We start from the raw sequence: 21877 nt of genomic DNA on the forward strand, positions 1-21877 counted from the left end.
GGGAGGCCATGATGGTTTTTTTCTGAGCGCCTTGGTCCAGTTTTGATGTTATTGTACAAGAAATCATTTTGAGTTAAAAATATACATTTTTAAAAAAAGAATACAGCAAAGGGAAGATAAAATCCAACCCGAAAGATTTCTCATAAATGTATTCCTGAATTAAGATGTTCAGAAAAAAATAAAATAAAACCAAACACACCCACAAACAAAAACCCAACGACACTACACAATCAACATGGTTTTCTTTTCCTTTCTTTTCTTTCATTCTGGGGCAGTCTCTTGGGGAGAAATGTTGCAAAATTTCAGCCCATTCGCTTCGGTGCTGTTTTTCCACTCAGTCTAAGTGCTCTGCAAGAGTTCAGAGCTAGGGAGGTCTAGAGGGTTCTTTTGGACCAGTTTACTTGAGGTTATTAAGGTTTCAGAGGCTACAAACTTGGATATGTCCCAATTCCACTTCAGTCTCAGACACTGGACAGTCTAGAATAAAAGAGAGAAAAAACAAACATATCATACTGGACATCTTCCTATGCCTGTTCTCTGATAAGCCCTTTTCTCTTACAAATCAAGGCAATGATTCAGGAAAACAAGGCCTAAATCTATTCTTTTTCAGGATTATACTTAAACCTAAACTGACACACCCTTAATGTTTACTCCCCACCCCACCAGCAGTCTTTTAGGCCTCCATCCATTTTAAAAACAAGTCCATTGATTTCTACATAGGCTTAAAGTGAAGCATGTATTACAGTGCTATCCTGAACAGAGCTGCTTTCATGAATCCAGATTCAAACCACCACAAGCACCCACAGAGGTATGGAAAGCCTTCCAGGTGAGATAGACTTCCTGACATTCAGGGACGGGAACTTTAGGATTAGTTCAGAATTATTTAGCTTAGTGAGGACACAAACAAGAGCTAACATGGTAGAAATAGATGCAGTGATGAATGGTGTAGAGAATGTCATTCAGATGCTCCTGTTTACCTTCTCTCATAACACAACACCCGGAGCCACCTAGAGACATGAAATGATAATACATCTTAAAACTACTGAGAGGAAAAATGTTGGCAGTGGAACTCCATCACAGGAGATTTTAAAGGCCAAGAGTTTAGCAGGAGTCAAAAAGAAGGTTAGATGTTTCCATGAATGATGATAATATGATGCGATACTCAGGTGTGCTAATTAGGGTGCATTTTATGCTGGATATAAACTTGCCATAGAGTCATAGAAGATTAGGGTTGGAAGGGACCTCAGGAGGTCATCTAGTCCAACCCCCTGCTCAAAGCAGGACCAATCCCAACTAAACCATCCCAGCCAGGGCTTTGTCAAGCTGGGCCTTAAAAACCTCTAAGGATGGCGTTTCCACCACCTCTCTAGGGAACCCATTCCAGTGCTTCACCACCCTCCCAGTGAAATAGTGTTTCCTAATATCCAACCTAGACCTCCCCCACTGCAACTTGAGACCATTACTCCTTGTTCTGTCATCTGCCACCACTGAGAACAGCCGAGCTCCATCCTCTTTGGAACCCCCCTTCAGGTAGTTGAAGGCTGCTATCAAATTCCCTCAGTTTCCTCAGCCTCTCCGCATCATTTTTGTGCTCCGACCCCCTAATCATTTTGTTGCCTTCCACTGGACTCTCTCCAATTTGTCGACATCCTTTCTGCAGTGGGGGGCCCAAAACTGGACGCAATACTCCAGATGTGGCCTCACAAGTGCCAAATAGAGGGGAATAATCACTTCCCTCGATCTGCTGGCAATGCTCCTACTAATGCAGCCCAATATGCTGCTAGCCTTCTTGGCAACAAGGGCACACTGCTGATTCATATCCAGCTTCTCATCCACTGTAACCCCCAGGTCCTTTTCTGCAGAACTGCTGCTTAGCCAGTCAGTCCCCAGCCTGTAGTAGTGCATGGGATTCTTCTGTCCTAAGTGCAGGACTCTGCACTTGTCCTTGTTGAACCTCATCAGATTTCTTTTAGCCCAATCCTCCAATTTGTCTAGGTCACTCTGGACCCTATCCCTACTTCCCAGCGTATCTACCTTTCCCTCCAGCTTAGTGTCATCCATGAACTTGCTGAGGGTGCAATCCATTAATGAAGATGTTGAACAAAACCGGTCCCAGGACCAACATCTGGGACCGACCCCCGGGGCTTGATACCAGCTGCCAACTAGACATTGAGCCTGTTGATCAGTACCCATTGAACCCGACAATCTAGCCAGCTTTCTATCCACCTTATAGTCCATTCATCCAATCCATACTTTTTAAACTTTCTGGCAAGAATACCGTAGGAGACCGTATCAAAAGCTTTGCTAAAGTCAAGATATATCACATCCACCGTTTTCCCCATAGCTGAGGATCTGAGCATGGCAATGCAGTTACTTACAAGCAGGGCTAGTGTTATGCTCATAGAACACTGGGGCATTTTATCAACTCCCTAAGAAAAGCGCTATGGAATTTTATCATCTGCTAAGAGAAGGACAGAGGGGATCTCAGGTTAATGCCCTTGATAATTGCAGCCCCTTTGTAAGTACCGCGCTGTGCAGCAGAACCAGCACTAGATACGAGCTAGGGCTGTGTGAAAGTTTTACACCAAAATTTGAAAACCTCCATGGCTGGGGGTGTTGATGTGAATCTGAAGCTCCAAGCCACTGTCTGGAGTTTATGAACCCATGACAACCAAGCCATCTGATCTGGGTTAACTAAAAACCCTGTGAACCCTAATGGACGAGTTCCTCTCAGCTGTCACGTGACCCCAAGTTGTGGCGCAGAACTTGAACCACAGCCTTCTGGCCCAGAAGCAAGATTTCTGCTACATGAATGTCCGTGACACCAACATGCACCTGTCAGGATTTATTCCCAGCACATTTAACTCAACCCAAACCCAAACCCTTTAATTCCTTAGAAACCTTTTCCAAACAAAGAACTACCCAGGATAGTTTTGCCTGAGAAAGAGACTCAGTGACCCATACCTATTTGAATTACATGTTTAAAGTGAGTGTCACATTATATATTGCATTATGAAATCAAGCCAATGGTGCCTGTGTGTCAGTGTTACACATATAGTACCTGGCACATCATCATTTTTTTTCTTTTGCTATGCGGGCTAGTCAAGGTATAGTTATTTTACTGTACAGAGGCAAAATGCCCTCACTTTATCTTGTGCTGATGGTTGCATATTTGGAATGTTAAAGTACAGATGGAATTTTCCCTGTCCCCATTCCCTCACCAGCCTGGAGAATTCAAAGTACCAGAAACCCTGCATGGGACCTGTTAATCAAACAACATGTGAAGATATGATGCTCTGCTCAGGAGAACTTGCCTATTTTATGTTACATTTTAAAGCAAAATAATGTAAAACTGCCTTTGACTTTCACGGGAGTGGGGGTAGGCCAATGCCAAGCACCCACTCACAGTGACTACCTGTTCTCCCTGTACAATGAAGCTGCCCCTGTTGCAAATACACACAGTTACTCCCCACCCTTTGGGGGCAGTAGTCTGGGTGCGAGCCTCAGGCTTCCATGCACTTAGAAAAACAAGGCCACTGATTTCTACGCCACAGCAGGCTGCACAGCTTAAATCTAGTCTGCAGCTCTACAGCCTCTCCAGAGTGTCTTGCGGGATGGCAGCGAAAGGCTTAAATCCAGAGATGGAAGCAGCCCTCTCATCATGCAGCCTGTGCAGACCTGGGTCTGGGTCCATGCGTCATGTTCCTGGGGAAGCTGTAGGGCCGATCAGTAATGCGCTGACTGTGTTGTTTAACCTTCACCATTCCAGCCTGTCAGCAAATTTCAGCTAGATGTCCCTGGGCAAATCCAAAGAGCCAGGGCTCTAGGGCCTTTTAAAACACACAGTTAAGCTCATCATTTCAATCCATCTGTGGCCCTTCAGCCTAGCTCCATGGGTCCATCCAACCCACGCCCCGCACAATGTCTCCTAAACACCCTTTCGGCTCAGGTGGTTAAATCTCACCAAGGAGTATTGAGCTCATCTCGCTTCAGCATGACTGGACAACAGGGGCTCTTGTGCCAACAGACTCCTTCCTGCGCAGGAAGAATAATGAACATGCTGCTGTTCATTTGCCCAGCCACGGCTTCTCAGACTAGCGAGGCAAGCACTGTAAGCCACGACTGCCCAGGGGACACCCCGCTTAATTTTTTGGCTTTTCATGGAAGACACTGTATCTCCCCTGCAAGGGCTGACTCAGCTCACATATCAAAAATGATATATAATTATTTCCTCTCTCTAAGGAAAGCTTCCATTTAGCCTTTTTAAAAAAGTTATTAATTATCTAATTACACCCACATTCTGTAGAAGAGTTCAGGACTTGACTGACTGCCCAGGGCCACTTAGAAAAGCTTACATGTTGGGTGTGCCCTGACAGAAGTGGCTTGCGTGTGTGAATGTGTGCCAACAGAAGACAGACAAGGCTTTCCTTTGCACTTGTGTTGCTACAGCCCCATTGGTTAGAGAGGGTGGGAGGAATAACAAAGCAGAGGAAGGAGAAAGACACCATGGGATAGTCCTTTGCTTGGGGTGGAGCAAATGTTAAACACTGCACTTCCTTAAATCCCTGTGTCACGTGTCCAGGGAAAATGCTATGGTACTATGTCTAGATGTCATGCAGCACTTAGCATCAGTAGGTCTCAAAGGGCTTTACAAAGGAGGTCTGTATCTTTAATCTCGTTTTACACATAGGGAAACTGAGGCATGGGGAGGGGAAGGTGTCAGGGAGCCCAAGATTAGCCATATACTGGGTGTAGAGATGAAAGGGGTTCAGGCTGATAATGGGAAGGTATAGGCAGCCATACTCTGCTTTCCTGCACAGCATTTGGTGTAGGGGTGGCTGGGGGTGTAGCCAGAATGCTCTCCATTCCAGTTAGTTTGGGCAGTTCAATTTAGCAAGATAGAGGCCATGGGGCTGCTCTAAATTACACCAGGGATTTAAGTCCCCAGCAAGCCCAATATTAGGTGGGTGTAGAGCCACCACTGACCCTGGGTGCCTGTGCTGTGCCTCCTGTATGGTGTAGCACAGAATCTGGCCTGAGGCTGGATAAATCTTGGGAATGGAAGTGAACTGGATCCTGGGGAGTCCTGGGATCTCAGCTGGCTGTCCAGAATTACAGCACGTTGCATCAGTGGATCTCACAGCACTTTAATTGAACATTAATGAACTAAGCCTCTCAACACACCTCTCAGGTAGGTAAGCATTAGACCTGTCTCCCATATGGGGAAACTGAGGCACAAAGGGTGGTGGGGGAAAATGGGCATGTGACAAGCTACCTTGAAGGTCGAATTTGGGGGGCATTGTGCCTCACTTGCTGGCCCTTCACAGACTGGGAATGGAGTGTAGGGCCTGCCGTTCCCTTCTCTCAACAATAATAGAGGAGAGTGTGCACAGGGCTACCAGGCCTCCCCCTTCAGGAGGTGGCTGGAGTGCATTGGGAGAACGGAATTGTGGCAAGGAGGCTGAGGAAAAGGGGTTAGGACCAAGGGTATAGAGCAAGGGACTGGGACTCAAGGTACATGGGTTTAATTCCAGGCTGGGCCACTGGCCTGCTGGGTCACCTGAGACAAGTCACTTCCCTGACCCGTGCCTCAGTTTCCCCATCTGTAAAATGGGGATCATGATGCTGACCTCCTTTGTAAAACCCTTTGAGAGCGCTATGGAAGAAAAGTGCTCTGTAAGAGCTAGGATATCTTATCACGCATCAGGCTGGATGATACAACTATACAGTCTGTCGGAAAGCAGATCCCCCAAGACACAGTTTTGTTTGAATCTGAGTACTGGGGTGCCACCCCTGCCGTAACCCTGGTATCGGCTTTTGTCATAAATATAAAGGGAAGGGTAAACCCCTTTGAAATCCCTCCTGGCCAGGGGAAAGCTCCTCTCACCTGTAAAGGGTTAAGAAGCTAAAGGTAACCTCGCTGGCACCTGACCAAAATGACCAATGAGGAGACAAGATACTTTCAAAAACTGGGAGGAGGGAGAGAAACAAAGGTTTTGTGTGTCTGTCTGTAGTCATCTTGGCCAGGGACAGAACAGGAATGGAGCCTTAGAACTTTTAGTAAGTAATCTAGCTAGGTATGTGTTAGATTATGATTTCTTTAAATGGCTGAGAAAAGAATTGTGCTGAATAGAATAACTATTTCTGTCTGTGTATCTTTTTTGTAACTTAAGGTTTTGCCTAGAGGGGTTCTCTATGTTTTTGAATCTAATTACCCTGTAAGATATCTACCATCCTGATTTTACAGGGGGGATTTCTTTATTTCTATTTACTTCTATTTTTTATTAAAAGTCTTCTTGTAAAACACTGAATGCTTTTTCATTGTTCTCAGATCCAAGGGTTTGGGTCTGTGGTCACCTATGCAAATTGGTGAGGCTTTTTATCCAACATTTCCCAGGAAAGGGGGAGTGCAAGTGTTGGGAGGATTGTTCATTGTTCTTAAGATCCAAGGGTCTGGGTCTGTAGTCACCTAGGCGAATTGGTGAGGCTTTTTACCAAACCTTGTCCAGGAAGTAGGGTGCAAGGTTTTGGGAAGTATTTTGGGGGGAAGGACGCGTCCAAACAGCTCTTCCCCAGTAACCAGTATTAGTTTGGTGGTGGTAGCGGCCATTCCAAGGATAACGGGGGTAATATTTTGTACCTTGGGGAAGTTTTGACCTAAGCTGGTAAAGATAAGCTTAGGAGGTTGTTCATGCAGGTCCCCACATCTGTACCCTAGAGTTCAGAGTGGGGGAGGAACCTTGACATGGTGGCACAGTGGTGGGATTAACCTGAAATCATTTTGAGATCCAGTTGAGATTTTTTGAACTAGAAATACAGATTTTAAAAAGGAATTTTTAGGAAGTCCAGAAGGCAGCTTTGAAACTGAAAGCAGCTTGGTTTCTCTCTGCTTTGTGGCCAAGCAGAGACAAAAGGGGATTATCTTGTGAATTGCAGGTTTCATTTGCCTGGAGGCAGGGTACTTAACTCCTGCAGGGAAATTCACAGTCTTCCAACCCAGAGGTTTGTTTTTTTTTCTTTTCTTCCTAAAAGTAAATAGGGGGTGTGTGCTCTACCCATTTGCCTGGAGACAAAAGTGGCAGGGTTTTTTTTAGGATTTTGATTTTTTTTTTTTTTGTTTTACAAGGAGCACAGGTTTGAAAAGAAATTTTTTTTTCTTTGGGCTGGGTAAGCAGGTTCCCAAGTAGTTCGAGGTTTTTTGCTTTAATTTGGGCCCAGAGCAGAGACAAGGGAATTGTCTTTTTCTGTAGGCTGACAATCACTATCAGAGAATAGGTATTCTATTCCAGCACAGCAAAAAATTACAGCCAAGTTTTGTTTGTTTATTTCTAAACCTCGGGTGTAAAGTTAGTTAAAAACAGAGAGGTTAGAATGGCCAAATCCTCGGCTCGACTACAGCTGGAATTAGCCAAATTTCAGGCTGAGGAAAAACAAAGGGAACATGAAAGACAGATAGAACTCATGCGGCTGGAGAAGGAGGTACAGGAGGCTGCCCACAAGAGGGAAATGGAGGCGAGGAAGCATGTGGAGGAGATGGAGAGAATAAAGGCCCAGCAGAACATACCAACAAACCCTAACAATCCTTCTCCAGGTACCACTTCCCATCCCAGAAAGTTCCCCACCTACAAGGCAGGTGATGATACCGAGGCCTTCTTAGAAAACTTCGAAAGGGCCTGCCTTGGGTACAACATCTCTACTGACCAATACATGGTAGAGCTGAGGCCGCAGCTCAGTGGACCCTTAGCTGAGGTGGCAGCTGAAATGCCTAGAGAACACATGAACAAGTATGAACTGTTTAAATCCAAGGCGAGAGTCAGAATGGGGATAACACCCGAGCAGTCTCGTCGGAGGTTCCGAGCCCTAAGGTGGAAACCAGACATGTCATTTACCCGACATGCCTACCACATTGTGAAACATTGGGATGCCTGGATATCAGGAGCAAGTGTTGAATCTCCAGTAAATTTGCCCTTCCTAATGCAAATGGAACAATTCTTAGAGGGTGTTCCTGAGGAAATAGAAAGATACATCCTAGATGGGAAACCCAAAACTGTAATCGAGGCAGGAGAGATTGGAGCCAGATGGGTGGAGGTGGCAGAGAAGAAGAAAACTGGTCGCAGTTGGAGCGGAGACCAGAAGGGACCACCCCAGACCACACCCTATTACCGGGGGCCGCCCAAAGCCCCACCTACCTCCCAAAGAACCCTCCAGACCCCTTATCGTCCCACCACCCCGTTCTCCAGCAACCCTCCTCGTCCCAGTGACCCGTCAGCTGGACGATGTTTTAAGTGTAACGAGCTGGGGCATGTAAAGGCCAACTGCCCCAAGAACCCCAACAGATTACAGTTCATTGCACCGGAATCACACCAGAGGTCCACAGGCCCAGATACCTCCCAGATACCCTTGGAGCGGAGGGAAACTGTGAGTGTGGGCGGGAAGAAGGTCACCGCGTGGAGGGACACCGGAGCACAAGTGTCAGCTATCCATGCTTCCTTAGTGGACCCCAATTTAATCAACCCAGCGATCCAAGTGACGATTCAACCCTTCAAGTCCAACTCTTTCAATTTGCCTACAGCCAAGTTGCCTGTCCAGTACAAGGGCTGGTCAGGAATGTGGACTTTTGCAGTCTATGATGATTATCCCATCCCCATGCTGTTGGGGGAAGACTTGGCCAATCATGTGAAGCAGGCCAAGAGGGTGGGAATGGTCACCCGCAACCAGGCTAAACAAGCCGTGAGGCCTAGCTCTGTTCCGGAAACTTCTATCAGGACCCAGTCAGAGGTGATGGACCTGGACCCCAGGCCAATGTCTGCAACAGCAGTAGTGGATCCAGTCCCAGAGACCCAGACGGAACCAGTCCCAGAACCGGAACCAGCCGAACAACCAACACCAGACCCCGTGTCAGCACTGAATCCAGTACTTGCAACCTCAACACCAGAGGGCCCCACCGAACCTGAACTGGCAGCAGCCGATAACCCTACACAAGAGGCTCAGCCGGAGCCTGAATCCCAACATAGTGCACCAGCGGAGAGCGGTTCACAGTCAACAGAAACAGCTCCATCCCCTATATCGCTTCCAGAGGGACCAAGCCTAGGTCCACAATCCCATGAGGAACTGATGTCTCCAGCATCAAGGGAACAGTTCCAGACCGAACAGGAAGCAGATGAAAGCCTCCAGAGAGCTTGGACGGCGGCACGGAGCAACCCACCGCCTCTCAGCTCTTCTAATCGATCCAGGTTTGTTGTAGAAAGAGGACTTTTATACAAGGAAACTCTTTCTGGGGGACACCAGGAAGACTGGCATCCTCAGAGACAGTTGGTAGTTCCAACTAAATACCGGGCCAAGCTCTTGAGCTTAGCCCATGATCACCCTAGTGGCCATGCTGGGGTGAACAGGACCAAAGACCGTTTGGGGGGGTCATTCCACTGGGAGGGAATGGGCAAGGATGTTTCTACCTATGTCCAGTCTTGTGAGGTGTGCCAAAGAGTGGGAAAACCCCAAGACCAGGTCAAAGCTCCTCTCCAGCCACTCCCCATCATTGAAGTTCCATTTCAGCGAGTAGCTGTGGATATTCTGGGTCCTTTTCCGAAAAAGACACCCAGAGGAAAGCAGTACATACTGACTTTCATGGATTTTGCCACCCGATGGCCGGAAGCAGTAGCTCTAAGCAACACCAGGGCTAAAAGTGTGTGCCAGGCACTAGCAGACATTTTTGCCAGGGTAGGTTGGCCCTCCGACATCCTCACAGATGCAGGGACTAATTTCCTGGCAGGAACTATGAAAAACCTTTGGGAAGCTCATGGGGTAAATCACTTGGTTGCCACTCCTTACCATCATCAAACAAATGGCATGGTGGAGAAGTTTAATGGAACTTTGGGGGCCATGATACGTAAATTCGTAAATGAGCACTCCAATGATTGGGACCTAGTATTGCAGCAGTTGCTCTTTGCCTACAGAGCTGTACCACATCCCAGTTTAGGGTTTTCCCCATTTGAACTTGTATATGGCCGTGAGGTTAAGGGGCCATTGCAGTTGGTGAAGCAGCAATGGGAGGGATTTACACCTTCTCCAGGAACTAACATTCTGGACTTTGTAACCAACCTACAAAACACCCTCCGAACCTCTTTAGCCCTTGCTAGAGAAAACTTACAGGATGCTCAAAAAGAGCAAAAAGCCTGGTATGATAAACATGCCAGAGAGCGTTCCTTCAAAGTAGGAGACCAGGTCATGGTCTTAAAGGCGCTCCAGGCCCATAAAATGGAAGCATCGTGGGAAGGGCCATTCGTGGTCCAGGAGCGCCTGGGAGCTGTTAATTATCTCATAGCATTCCCCACCTCCAACCGAAAGCCTAAGGTGTACCATATTAATTCTCTAAAGCCCTTTTATTCCAGAGAATTAAAGGTTTGTCAGTTTACAGCCCAGGGAGGAGACGACGCTGAGTGGCCTGAAGGTGTTTACTACGAAGGGAAATGTGCTGGTGGTGTGGAAGAGGTGAACCTCTCCATGACCCTTGGGCGTATGCAGCGACAGCAGATCCAGGAGCTGTGCACTAGCTACGCGCCAACGTTCTCAGCCACCCCAGGACTGACTGAACGGGCATACCACTCCATTGACACAGGTAATGCTCACCCAATTAGGGTCCACCCTTACCGGGTGTCTCCTCAAGCTAAAACTGCTATAGAACGGGAGATCCAGGATATGTTACAGATGGGTGTAATCCGCCCCTCTGAAAGTGCATGGGCATCTCCAGTGGTTCTAGTTCCCAAACCAGATGGGGAAATACGTTTTTGCGTGGACTACCGTAAGCTAAATGCTGTAACTCGCCCAGACAACTATCCCATGCCACGCACAGATGAACTATTAGAGAAACTGGGAAGGGCCCAGTTCATCTCTACCTTGGACTTAACCAAGGGGTACTGGCAGGTACCGCTAGATGAATCTGCCAAGGAAAGGTCAGCCTTCATCACACATCTCGGGCTGTATGAATTTAATGTACTCCCTTTCGGGCTGCGAAATGCACCCGCCACTTTCCAAAGACTTGTAGATGGTCTCCTAGCGGGATTAGGAGAATATGCAGTCGCCTACCTTGACGATGTGGCCATATTTTCGGATTCCTGGGCAGACCACCTGGAACATCTACAAAAAGTCCTTGAGCGCATAAGGGAGGCAGGACTAACTGTTAAGGCTAAGAAGTGTCAAATAGGCCTAAACAGAGTGACTTACCTTGGGCACCAGGTGGGTCAAGGAACTATCAGCCCCCTACAGGCCAAAGTGGATGCTATCCAAAAGTGGCCTGTCCCAAAGTCAAAGAAACAGGTTCAATCCTTCTTAGGCTTGGCCGGTTATTACAGACGATTTGTACCGCACTACAGCCAAATCGCTGCCCCACTGACAGACCTAACCAAAAAGAAACAGCCAAATGCTGTTCAGTGGACCGGAAAGTGTCAGAAGGCCTTTAACAAGCTTAAAGCGACACTCATGTCTGACCCTGTACTAAGGGCCCCAGACTTTGACAAACCGTTCCTAGTAACCACAGATGCATCCGAGCGTGGTGTGGGAGCAGTTTTAATGCAGAAAGGACCTGATCAAGAATTCCACCCTGTAGTGTTTCTCAGCAAAAAAACTGTCTGAGAGGGAAAGCAACTGGTCAGTCACTGAAAAAGAATGTTATGCCATTGTCTACGCTCTGGAAAAGCTACGCCCATATGTTTGGGGACGGCGTTTCCACCTGCAAACCGACCATGCTGCACTAAAGTGGCTTCACACCGTCAAAGAAACTAACAGAAAACTTCTTCGGTGGAGTTTAGCTCTCCAAGATTTTGATTTCGACATCCAACACATCTCAGGAGCTTCTAACAAAGTGGCTGATGCACTCTCCCGTGAAAGTTTCCCAGAATCAACTGGTTAAAATCGTCCTTGAGATGTGGAAAATATTGTTAGTCTTTATGTACTTGGTAGTATATTTAGAGATGCATGTGTCTTATTAACTCTGTTTTCCTAGAGCTCCAGGAAGAAATCCCAGCCAGTGTTTCACCCTAGCTGAGATTTGGGGGGCGTGTCATAAATATAAAGGGAAGGGTAAACCCCTTTGAAATCCCTCCTGGCCAGGGGAAAGCTCCTCTCACCTGTAAAGGGTTAAGAAGCTAAAGGTAACCTCGCTGGCACCTGACCAAAATGACCAATGAGGAGACAAGATACTTTCAAAAACTGGGAGGAGGGAGAGAAACAAAGGTTTTGTGTGTCTGTCTGTAGTCGTCTTGGCCAGGGACAGAACAGGAATGGAGCCTTAGAACTTTTAGTAAGTAATCTAGCTAGGTATGTGTTAGATTATGATTTCTTTAAATGGCTGAGAAAAGAATTGTGCTGAATAGAATAACTATTTCTGTCTGTGTATCTTTTTTGTAACTTAAGGTTTTGCCTAGAGGGGTTCTCTATGTTTTTGAATCTAATTACCCTGTAAGATATCTACCATCCTGATTTTACAGGGGGGATTTCTTTATTTCTATTTACTTCTATTTTTTATTAAAAGTCTTCTTGTAAAACACTGAATGCTTTTTCATTGTTCTCAGATCCAAGGGTTTGGGTCTGTGGTCACCTATGCAAATTGGTGAGGCTTTTTATCCAACATTTCCCAGGAAAGGGGGAGTGCAAGTGTTGGGAGGATTGTTCATTGTTCTTAAGATCCAAGGGTCTGGGTCTGTAGTCACCTAGGCGAATTGGTGAGGCTTTTTACCAAACCTTGTCCAGGAAGTAGGGTGCAAGGTTTTGGGAAGTATTTTGGGGGGAAGGACGCGTCCAAACAGCTCTTCCCCAGTAACCAGTATTAGTTTGGTGGTGGTAGCGGCCATTCCAAGGATAACGGGGGTAATATTTTGTACCTTGGGGAAGTTTTGACCTAAGCTGGTAAAGATAAGCTTAGGAGGTTGTTCATGCAGGTCCCCACATCTGTACCCTAGAGTTCAGAGTGGGGGAGGAACCTTGACAGCTTTAATTTACAAGATCTTTCCCTTGACAGAGTGACTTCTAATTGGAAAAGGTGAAGAGAAGGGTTACTGGGATGATCCGAGGAATGGAGAACCTACCTTACGAGAGGAGACTCAAAGAGCTTGGCTTGTTTAGTCTAACCAAACAAAGGCTGAGGGGAGATATGCTTGCTCTCTATAAATAAATCAGGGGGATAAATACCGGGGAGGGAGAGGAGTTATTTAAGTTAAGGGTCAGTGAGGACGCAAGAACAAATTGATATAAACTGGCCATCAACAAGTTTAGGTTTGAAATCAGATGAAGGTTTCTAACCATCAGAGGCGTAAAGTTCTGGAACAGCCACCCAAGGTGAGCAGTGGGGCCAAAAAAACAACAGCCCCTAACTGGCTTCAAGACTGAGCTTGATAAGTTTATGGAGGGGAAGGTATGATGAGATTGCCTACAATATATGTGGCCCATCTATGACTGCTATTTGCAAATATCTCCATCGGCCAGTGATGGGACACTAGATGGGGAGGGCTCCGAGTTACTGCAGAGAATTCTTTCCAGGTGTGTGGCTGGTGGATCTCGCCCACATGCTCAGGCTCTAACTGATTGCCATATTTGGGGTTGGGAAGGAATTTTCCCCCAGGTCAGATTGGCAGAAATGCTGTGGATTTTTGCCTTCCTCTTCAGCATGGGACACGGGTTCCTTGCTGGTTTGAACTAGAATAAATGGTGGAACTCTACACTATGATTTGAGGACTTCAGTAACTCAGCCAGAGGTGAGGGGCCTATCACAGGAGTGGCTGGGTGAGGTTCGGTGGCCTGCAATATGCAGGAGGTCAGACTAGATGATCATGATTGTCTCTTCTTGCCTTACAGTGTGCAAGACTGTGTAGGGAGACTGGCCTACCTGGCAAACAGCGGCTAGGGTGGGCCCTAGGTATAGGATTTGGTTTCACAGGGCACGGAGTACTTTGGAAAGGGATGAGAGAGAAACTGGACTGATAACGCAGTGACTGTGTGGGCAGATGTGGCAGTTGCTATGCACTTAGCCGTGGCTCACGCACAGGCTATGATAAGAACCATCTTTGTATGGATCACAGGAATAGCCCCTGCTCTTTTCAATACGTGCTGTGAGACCCAGACTTTCACCTGGGGTCAAGTGAAAGGCAACTCTGAGAGATTGCATCTCCCCTCAGCTCTGCATTGGAGTGGCTGCCTTTTTGAATATGCCAGTGGGGAACTTGACCACACAGTCTTCTGGCCCATGGCTACTTATAGAGTGACTGTGGCCCAGATCCTCAAAGGTATTTAGGTGCCTAACTCCCATGGGAGTTAAAGTGCTATACAAACAGGATTCCTCTGGGCCCTATCCCCATGGGAGTTAGGCACCTAAATACCTTTGAGGCTCTGGGCCTGTGACACTGCAGATTATATGGTATGGGTGAGAGGACTTTAAAGCAAAGCCAGGCAGTGCTGGGCCTCGCCATAAGGACAGGATTCACTGCTGGCATAAGTAAGAGCGGCTCAACTGAGGAAGCGGAGCTGTACCCTTACACCAGGGTGGACTATGGCTGTAAAGTAGACAGCTGTGTGGAACCACTAGCTTTCACTCTGGCTCCAGTTAGCTCTCCTCACTGTGGTGTCTGAGCAACTCCCAATGAACTTCACTCTCATCTCAGTGAGGTAGTGAATATTGTTCCCCATTTACAGATGCGGGGCATGGAAGTACAGGGTAGATTAAGTGACTTGCCCAACGTCCCACAAAAAGTCTGTGAGGGAACCAGGAATTGAATATGTAGCTTTTGAATCCCATTCCAGTGCCTTTATATTCATGAACCCATCCCTTGCTTATATAGCTCCATGAGTCCTTGGGACTCTGAGCCATGGAGGAAAGGAGGGAATTCAGCCCTCTGAGTAAAATTACAAAGTTGCTACTGATAGAACGATGGCTACTTCCACCGTGAACCTGCCTTTTAAATTGAAACGATACCTGCTCCCCCCATGGAATCTGATTTGCATTTTCATTAGCATTTCAACTGGAAAATGTTTTAAAAATGTGATTTCCGACCCCCATCCTTCCCACAGCCCCTTGTTTGTTGTTGGGGCGGAAATGTTTTCCACAAGGAGCACCTGGTCAGCATTAGCTACCTATTAATGCTTGCCTTGAAACTTTCCTGTGGGTCTAATTTCAAAGGAATAGGGCAAAACCAGTGTGTCGTTCAGAAGAGTGTGCATTTTCGCATGCCTCCAGTGTTATTTATTTATTTGAGACATAAAAGTAACAAAATAGCCCTACTCTCAGGTGCCTGTATCTTCTCTTATATCCTAGACTAAAATGTCATTTTATCTGATGGGTTGGTGATGCTTCCAGAAATAATGATCAATACCACAAGGGAGCAGGTCTGGCTGGCAGCAATAGACCCATATATTCACTGCAATTGTTGTCTCTTTATTCAGAAGTACCTGCAATGTTTTGGTACTGTGTGATATTTTGTTTGTTTGCATGGGTACAAACTCTAGGCAGTATCTAAATGTAAGAAAATAAATCAGTCAGAAGAGGGGAGAGAGATTTACTAGGGATATTCTCAGCTTCCAAACAAAGTGCACCACAACTGACAAAAAGCATTTGTCTGTGATACAGTATATGATGCAGCTACACATTCAAGATATATTTAGTAAGGCCATGGGACTTATATTTAGTAAGGCCGAGGTAACTCCCATGGGGGGTAGGGCCCAGAGGAATCCTGTTTATGTAGCGCTTTAACTTCCAAAAATATTACAGTACCAAAGACACTGGAGGAAGAGGCAGTGATAAACCTTTGTGATAATGCTGTACTTTTCTGTTGTACTGTTACATGCTAAACTCTTTTGAGAAGCTGCTCATCAATATCAAAATGGGAACTCCTGAGTGCTGAGCTATTTTGAAAATCTGGTGCATGGAGACTGGGCTGAGGGGTAGGGAGGGAGACAGGACTAGGAGAAAGACAGGCTGGAGGGAATGGGTAGAAGAAGTCAGGCTTAGGGGAAAGAGGAACAGAAGAACCTGTAGCTACTAGAGCACACTGCCCTCAAGACCTGGAATGGAACCACGATTTCTGAGTCTCACCATTCCTCCACCGTCAATAACACTGTCTGAAACCCACTGGCAAAGTGTGTGTGTCATGGCCCTACAGTGGCTGGTCCCTATAACAATAATAATAATACCTAGTTTTTATATAGTGCTTTTCATTCACAGACCTCACACTGCTTTATGAAGGAGTTTTGTTATTCAGAAGATGACAACCTATTACTGCTGTCAGTTACTTAATTGGTTCAAGGGGCAGAGGCCTGTGCTGGAATCTAAAGAGTCCAACCCTGCTGATGACCCATGTGGGTGTTAATGTGATTCCACATGAGGGAATTTCTGTATTTTCAGTTTGCTTTTTAAATTACCTAGGAAATTATATACAAAAAATACATTAAAGGAACATTAGGGAGGTTGAAAAATTAAGCACTCAAAAGTTAGGAAATACCAGAATTTTTGCTTGTGAAACCTTAATTGAGCCCTTTGTGGGTACGCAGTATGATACAATCTTTCGTTACATGATCACATGCTATTTTTTTCTCCACTGGAGTCCTGTCTCATTCAGTGCACGGGATGGACCTGCTCAGGAGGTGAATCCGAGTTTTGTCTGTCAGCCCCCAACCTCATGTGCTGCTGTAGTTGGAAGGTGTACAGTGAGTGAGGAAGGGGATTACAGGAAAAGGAAGCATGGTTTTGTGGTTAAGGCGGTTGAAAGCTGCCCTGGAGAACTGGATTCTACCTCTGCCACTGAGTTGCTGGGTGTGGCTGGATAAGTTGCTTAAACCAAATTTTTAACAGGTGGCCACTAACTGTGTTTCTCATTTTCTGGGTATCCAACTTCAGACTCTGTGGGGCTTATTTGCAGATGTGCTGAGCACTCACAGCTACAAGTTAAGTCAATGGGAGCTGTGAATTGGACACACAAATTGCTATGTAATGCTAAGTGTTCTGAAAAAACAGGTCCTAAATGTCTCAAATCGGCATCCAAAATTAGTGGATACTTTTGACCTTCGTCTCTCTGGGTCTGTCTACAATGCAATTAAAAAGTCATGGCTGGCCTGTGCCAGCTGACTCGGGCTCATGGGACTTGGGCTTGCGGGGCTCTTTCATTGCACTGTAGACTGCTGGGCTTGGGCTGGAGCCTGCTGGGCTCTAGGACCCTGTGAAGTGGGAAAGTCCCAGACATAGGCATTGACTCTGAGGTGCTCTCAGGCTGGAGCACCCTTGGAAAAAAATAGCACCCACCAGCCACCCACCAATCAGCTGTTTGTCAGTGGGCAGGGGCTGCTGGGGGGAGGAGGCAGAGCGGGGCTGGGCCAGGAAGAGGTGGATTGAGGGGAGGGTCTGGGGGGAGGGGGAAGAACGGAACAGGAAGAGGCTGAGTGAGGGAGGGGCCTTGCGGGAAGGGGAGGAGTGGGGGCAGGGTCTCAGGGTGGAGCAGGGGTGGCGCACCCAACAGGAAAAATGAAAGTGAGTGGCTGTGGTCCCAGAGCTCAGAGTGCAGCCTGAGACCAGAAATCTACACTGCAATGAAACAGCCCTGCAGCCCAAGTCCCATGAGCCTGAGTCAGCTGGCATGGGCCAGCAGCAGATTTTTAATTGCAGTGTAGACATACCCTCGGTGTCTCAGTTCCCCATCTGTAAAATGGGGATAATGTTAACTGGTCATCTCCCCAGGGTGTTGTAATATAAATTCATTCATGCTTGTGAACCACTCAGATACTACAGTGAGGAGCATAGAAAAGCACATAGGGAAAGTAATAATTCTGTCTTCAGAGCAGGGTTTGAATAGTATGCAGTAAATAAGGCCTAGGGCGGAACACTGAACAATGAGGATAAAACACAATATTGAATGGGTGCTCATTCTGAGCACTGTCCACCATGGGCACTGAAAGAGGCAGGGGTGTTGTGGGAAAACAGTATGTGATCATGTAATTAAAGACTGCCTCATACTGCAAATACACTCGGGGGCTGAATTAAGGATGGGCAAGCCCCCTTAATCCTGGTATTTCCTACCCTTTTTGCCCTCAACACTTTTTAACAGTTTTTGTGTGTAGCAGAACTATAGGCCGGTATAATCTGTGAAACGCTATAGGGCCAAATTGTCAACTGGTGTAAATCGGCATAGTCAAGATTCAGAGTCTTGAGTATTTTCAGCATTTTCTATAGGACTTTGTTTAATTCCTATAGACTCTTACTGGTGTCATCAAGTTACACCAACTTTTCTGTGTTTTCTCCCACACCTTTCACCTACCTCTACAAGGCACTGCTACACATTTATTATCCTTTTATCCTGAGAAAGGCACTCTTCAAAGCCTGTCAAGGGATTCAGCTGGTGGCTGCTTTTGAGGTACTCATCTGCTCCCTTCCTGAGTGCATCGCTTACACAGCTTCCCTAACTCCTACTAGCCCAGGGAAAACCAGCAGACACTGATCTTATGTGTGGCAAATGCAGAGTAACAAGAACTGGTATCAGCTGACTACTGTTTCAGCATAGCCTCTCTGAAATAGCAGTACAAGTGTGTATTGCCTTCAGAAACTCCGAACAGTTTGCTGCTTCATGGTGCTTACCAAGTTCATTGTAAACCGATCCATCCAGCTATTTAACTTAGGGTTTTATGCTGCTGCTTATCACCGTGTTATCTAAGCATCTTCCATGTCAAATCAATAGCAATAGAGAAGTCCTAGTGGATGGCTTGGAATCACTGGCAAATCTTCCTGTTCAGGGTCAAAACTTTGCTTGTGCAGGGTCTGAATGAGCTCTCCCCTGACATCTAGTAATGAGTGGGGGAAGAGGACTTCAGGAGCCAACCTTGTTTGCATGGACATACCCACCTTGCCTAGGTGCTCAGCATGATGGGAATGCTTTGCCCAAATGATCGTTTTTGGCTGGTGTTGGATCACAAGTCACTTTGTTATTAGGGGCAGAGGTAATAAAGGGTTGTTATCCTTGTTGTGTGAATCAGTGGCAGCACAACTGTGCTGGGCAGGCCTGCACTGAGGGGCTCACCCTCACTTAAATTGCACTTGCTAGGCAGGGGCTGGGGTGCCAAAGCCCAGTGACGTTGAGAGAGAGGTATTTGTGTTTGGGATGCCATGAAAGGTTGCAGATGTGATTTGTTGTTTACTGTCTCTGTCATATAATAGTAGAGCTGATTAAGACTCAACTGAGAGTTTTCTGTTGCAGGTTAGTAGGGCTGATATTACCGAGAACCAGGTTTAAGCCTTAGACCTGCTTTGGGGCAGTGTCTCTGATAGTAAAGACTGTCTAGTGTGCCCTAGGAGTGGGGCTCCCCCACTAAGGGCTGAAATTGCTGAGAGCTGTGTTCAGGGGTTGGGTCTCAAGACATCCTAGAGGAGGTGGAGAAGCTGACGGCGAAGTGAGTGCCTGTACAGCAGAGTGAGGAAGGTGCCTTTCCTGCCCCAGCCAGGGTGGGAGATGAACTCATGGAGATGCACCTGTGAACTCTGGGTCTTCACTGACTAAGGGCAACAACTGTGAATGAGGTGTGGTGGAGGGAGAAGAGGGGGGCTTGTTAAAGGAACTTTTGGTTGTTGGTTTGTGGCAAAAGGACACTGTCTAATGTACTCTGGGGTGAGTGTTTTTATGTGATTTTATGCTTATGAATCCTGCTTGTGATGTTTTCCCAAGTTAATGCCGGGTTCCTTTCTCCCTTTGTATTAAATGGTTCTTTTCTACACTCAGACTCTGTGCTTGCGAGAGGGGAAGTATTGCTTCTCAGAGGTGCCCAGGAGGTGGTGTGTAATTCTCCCAGGTTACTGGGTGGAGGCTTGAGCTGGTTCTGTGTTGCATTGATGATATTAAACCCAGCCCTTGCTGTCGACTCCAACTGATGGAAGGGTTACACTAAGATGTTTTAATAGAAGGATGAATGGTTAAAATGCAGGGTGAGGTTAAAGTGCAGAGTGGGCAGTTTGCAGATCTCAGTACTCTTTGATTTCCTTTCTGATCTTGGGCAAATTGCTTAGGCCCAGACCCTCAGAGGTACTTAGGAGCTTTATTCCCATTTCGGTAATGGGAGTCAGGTGCCTAAATAGCTTTTGAGAATTTGGGCCTTAGCATCTCTGGACCTCCGTTATAATACTTCTCTGGCTCTCTCAGCAATTTGAAAGGCTTAATGATCAGAAGGTATTTTGTGATCTGCTGCTGGGAGACACTATAAAAGGACACTGTATGGGCACTGAAAGGCTCTATTATATTTTCTAAGGTGAGAAGGGACCACTAGATCATGCAATCTAACCTTCTGGCCACCAGTATCACCCAGCACCCACCCACTGAACCCAGTCAACATACAGGATACAATTATGGTAAATCTACAGCCTGCAATGCTTCATTTAAAGCGCTACCAAAAACAGCTTCTCGTCATTGCTAGTAGGTTGTAGCTTGTGCCACACAAGACTATTCTGAAGTTCCCCTTTCACTTGGTGCCTCTTAATACTTTGTAGTACATCAGTGGAACCTGACTTACAATGTGGCCGCAACAGCAGACACTTGGTAAAAGGAAATTTGCCCAAAGCCCCATGGTGCTTGCTGTACAGGGTGAAGTTGGCATTGGTTGAAATCAAACTGTGAAGACCTGGAATTAATACGAATAGTTTAACACTGTGCTTTTTATTTCTTTAGGCATTTCAGAAAATGCTTCGTTACTTGTGGGGCCAGGTCTCTAGCTGGCGTAATCAGCCTCAGTAGTGTTATAATGATTTCTACAAGCTGAAGCTCGAAGCCCAGATCTGCAAAGGTAGTTAGGCCCTTCAATGGTGCCTAGTTTATTGAGATAATTTCCCATCAAGGCTCACACTTTGCGTCTCTGAATGAAGGCGAGAGGAGATCACCTTCCGTCAGAGAATCAGTCAGACAGGAAGGGAAAGTAAGTGATAGCATGGCACTATTACAACAGCCTTGCTTCTTCCACTCCTCCTCCCTGCTAACACCTTACCCGCTGAAATCAGAGGGGCTGCTGGGGCAGGGAGGTACTACTGTGCAAATTAATGCAGCAGGATCAGGCCTTTACTGAGATGTAACTTGGTTGCATGGGACTAGATTTGTGGCAAAGCCCTGAGCGCAGGGCAGCGCATAGCTTTGCCAGGAGAGAATTGTACCTCCTTGCTCCAGGCAGAAGGGGTGGTAATTTACTGGTCTCTATCAGCAGTAAATTACTGTGTGCAGTGTTGTAGTAGCCTTGTCAGTCCTGGGATATTAGAGAGACAAGGTGGGTGAGGTAATATCTTGTATTGGACCAACGTCTGTTGGTGCGAGAGACAAGCTTTCAAGCCACACAGAGGTCTTCAGGTCTGGGGAAGATCTGTGATGCTCAGAGTACCTTTCCCAGACCTGACAACCCCTCCACACCTCTGTAGCCTGAGCTAAACAGGCAGGCTCTGGACTATGCGCTGTAATAGCCTCATCTCCCCTGTGGAAGGAGGCCTCAGAACACCAGGAGCCATGGGTTACAGTGACACCACAGACTCCCTTTGTTCCCCTTCTACCCCTTCAGTTTGAGAGGATAGCAGATATGCAGCTCCCACTTACCCCTGTGTTCCTGGATCTGAGCTCTGGGTAGCCCCTGAGGGATCTTATTCCCCCTTACTTACACTCGTGTGGCATTGTGCAGTCCAGGGAAAACACTAACTTTTGACTTGCATACAGCCTCCCTAAGGCCTGGATCCTGCAAAGAGACAGCACCCGTAGGTCCGTGGTTGTGAGCTAGCCTTCTCCCCCTTCGTCAGTCAGCGCTATAGCTTTTGTTTTCCGAGTGGGAGCGGCTCTCAGGCCTCATGCTGCCTAAGTGACAGCCCCTGGGAGAGGAGGAGCAACAGGCAACA

General features: G+C 46.8%; 1 protein-coding gene across 1 annotated transcript in view; it reads right to left on the reverse strand.

Annotated features, from left to right (window-relative positions):
* Window positions 1–204: 204 nt before the first annotated feature.
* Window positions 205–21877, reverse strand: part of TWIST2 (twist family bHLH transcription factor 2) — an 80436-nt gene continuing 58763 nt past the window's right edge. Inside the window, exon 2 of the mRNA XM_073304780.2 lies at window positions 205–477. The gene's annotated coding sequence lies outside the window, so the exon portion shown is untranslated. The remainder of the gene's footprint in view (window positions 478–21877) is intronic.

This window comes from Lepidochelys kempii, chromosome 11 (genome assembly GCF_965140285.1).
Source record: "Lepidochelys kempii isolate rLepKem1 chromosome 11, rLepKem1.hap1, whole genome shotgun sequence".
Classification (NCBI taxonomy): Eukaryota; Metazoa; Chordata; order Testudines; family Cheloniidae; genus Lepidochelys; species Lepidochelys kempii.